Genomic DNA, 3,619 nt, shown 5'->3' with positions numbered 1-3,619 from the left:
AGCTAATTTAATGTTGTAACTGTTCTTAAGATATTTTATTTTGATTATTCTTTTTGTCGCTTGTTTTATTATTTATTTCCTTGCTTTTTTTCCTCGCTGGGCTAATTTTCCCTGCTGGAGCCCTTGGGCTTACAGCATTTTGCTTTTCCAGCTAGGGTTATATTTTAGCTTGTTATAATAATAATAATAATAATAATAATAATAATAATAATAATAATAATAATGTGAATTAATAATGTGATATAAGACTAATACAGCATCCGCTATTTCGGCCATTCTAACTGAAGGCTTTTAAGCAGTTCGTTGAACCCAATATTACTTTATTTACAGATTTAATATCCATCAAGAACCTTGCTTTCTTATATTATTTATGCAACACATTCAACGTCTTTACTTCTAACCTCATGGGTCTTTGGAATTATACATCTTTTGATAAAAACTGGTGTCGTCTATATTTTTTACACTATGATAGATGTAATACTTATCTGCTCTCAGAAATCATCAATATAGATGTGTATATCATCCTTATCTCCTTCCACGTCTATTGACGCCAAGGGCTTCTGGTTCAATTTTGATTGTCATCTCTATATTAAGCTTTTAATTCAATACTTCTCCATTCATCATCTCCTACTTCATGCATCGTAGCTCTAGGCCATGCAGGTCTGGAATCTTCCAACTCTACTAGGGTCTTGTGGAGTCCACCTAACTTCTGGTGAACTAATCTCTCTTGGAAAGAGCGCAAAGAGCATGCACAAAAAATTTCCAGCTACCCTCCACCATAATCTTATCCACATATGGCACCAGAGTAATCTTTCTTATGGTCTCATTTCTAATCTTCTCCTGTCATTTAACTCCCAATATTCTTCTGAGGGGTTTCTTCTTAAATCTACCAAATTTATTGTAAAATATTTCAATATCATACCATGACTCATGTCCATATAGTAACACCGACCTTACTAAACTGAAATGTAGTCTTATTTTATATGTAATTTCCGCTGATTTGATTTCCAAATTTTACTTAACCTAACCCTTTTGTTATTTGCCTTTTCTTAATCTGTCACTAAACTTTAATTCGAAAGACCCTATATTGATCATCATAATTCCTAAATACTTCAATGATTCTTCTTCATTAATAATCTCTCCTTCTAATGATATTCTATATTCCATTGCATACTCATCCCCTATCATCACTGCCTTTCTTCTATTTATCTTGAGCTCAACTTCATGGGATATTTCATACATTCTGGTAAGCAATAATTGCAAGTTCGGTGTGGTGTTCTGCTAATAAGGAAAGCAAGACCAGCATAATCTAGGTCTGCTAATTTCCTATTACCAATCCAGTCTAATCCATTTCCACCAAAACCTATGATGTGGATAAACACTTAGGTGACAGTACAATTCCCTTGGAGTACTCCGCAGGTCACTGGAAATTTATTTGATTGGACTCCATTAACAATAACTTTGCACTTTCTGTGCTTATCGAATTCACATATTTAAGAGGGAATTCCTTAATAGTGCAGGACTTTCCACAAAAGTTGCTGGTGCACATAAACTCTCTCTCTCTCTCTCTCTCTCTCTCTCTCTCTCTCTCTCTCTCTCTCTCTCTCTCTCTCTCTCTCTCTCTCTCTCTCTCTCTCTCTCTGTCTATATATATATATTATATATATATATATATATATATATATATATATATATACATATATATATACATATATATATATATATATATATATATATATATATATATATATATATATATATATATATATATATATATATATATGTATGTATATATATATATATGTATATAGAAATTTATATATATATATACATATATATTATATATATATATATATATATATATATATATATATATATATATATATATATATATATATATATATATAGCATATATATAAATTCCCAATGTAATGAGGGGATAATGGGTGACCCACAATATGGCGAGGGATTATTGTATAAGATTACTTTATCTCCTTACTAAAAGTCTATGAGTCTCTGTTTACTTTAAAATTTATTATTTTCAAAGGCTTTGCTTTGTAATTTATACTACTGCATATCCAATCTGTACAGTATCCAATGAAATCAAGTACCATTCCAAATCTCATTTTGCCTCACAACTTTGTTCATAATATATCATTGTAAAATATTGAATTTGATATAATCTTTTCCAGTTTGCCTGGATATATACTTTAACACATTCTTCTCCTTCCCCATAGAAAGTCTCTTGTACTTAAATCAACCTATCATTTATACCATACATTCTAGAATTTCATCATAGTTTTTTTTTTTGGTTGCAGTAGGTCTTTTCCAACTTTCTCATATAACCGTTCCATAAACCACACTTGATGCATTTCATCCATCCCAGGGTCAAATACTCACTGATCGTTATCATTCAGCTAGGACCCACACACCAGATCAGAAGGCCAGTGGATTTTTTTATGATTAATCCATCTAATATCGTCTTTTGGGGCCAAGCTATTACTTCTTTGGGATCAGGCTCAGTGCCCAACACAGTCATTTCCATGTATACATAGAGTAAACAAACCCATCAGAATTCATACTCTATTCAATGTGTATTTTTGCAAAAATTTATTGTTTTATTTTTTTTTTAAACACCAAAATAAAAACCAAAGATACTGGCGGTAAATATTTATGATTTTCAAAAGACAAAGTGTTCATTAAGAAATGGACAAAAGTAGGTCATCGGGGAGATCCAATAAACCATGAAAATGCAGTTACATGATCAGTCCACTTTCCTGCACAGGATTATGCAAATGATATGAAATCACGGATTTTCAAATGTAAAAAGCCTAGGAATCAGAAGACCTTGAAGGGAGACATCGTGCCAATTTTCATCCACTAAGCTGTAAGTATATTGGACACCAGGTATGCTTAGTGAGTAGTCTGGTTGATATAGTAGGGAAAGAAAGAAAACGTCATCCTTTGTCTGGCTGACATGTTTGTGTGGGGCCTATATTCAGTACACCTTTCTTTCTTCCTATGGTCTGCCCCCTTCCTTTTTACAGGCTATTTTATTAATCTTACATTCATACATGTCAATAGTTATTCAAGTTACCAATTAATCCAGCGAGATTTTTTTTTCTGACAAACATACATTAGAAGCCTTCATAAGTGACTATGGTACAGCACCACATTCTATCTTAAGACTTTTAATTCATTTGCTTACCTTGTTACATATACATAAATTTCTTAGCATTACATGAATATATAAATGTAGGGCTCAAGAAGGGCATGTCTGAGGTCCTTGTCCAGTAGTGGCCTACTAACGGCTGATGATGAAGACCATGATGATGACATTTGAAACCAATGACTGGTCGTTTTCTCTTGCAAAGACGGAATTTTCTTTTTCTATTTCAGCATATGGTTGAAACTTTTTACCTTATCAGATTGTTCCTCATCACATTCCTTGATATCATCACATGATGTATGTTTTTAAAACATATAACATATTAGAATATAAGAATTTCTACGATGATGATAAGGAAAACCAACTATATATTTCAATCTCTCTCTACTCCCCATACTCCATCTTTATGTATCAAACTAGGGATTAGATAGAACATTAAGTTTTTTTTAC

Source organism: Palaemon carinicauda, chromosome 8, assembly GCF_036898095.1.
Source record: "Palaemon carinicauda isolate YSFRI2023 chromosome 8, ASM3689809v2, whole genome shotgun sequence".
Lineage (NCBI taxonomy): Eukaryota > Metazoa > Arthropoda > Malacostraca > Decapoda > Palaemonidae > Palaemon > Palaemon carinicauda.
Note: the sequence above shows the minus strand (reverse complement) of the source record.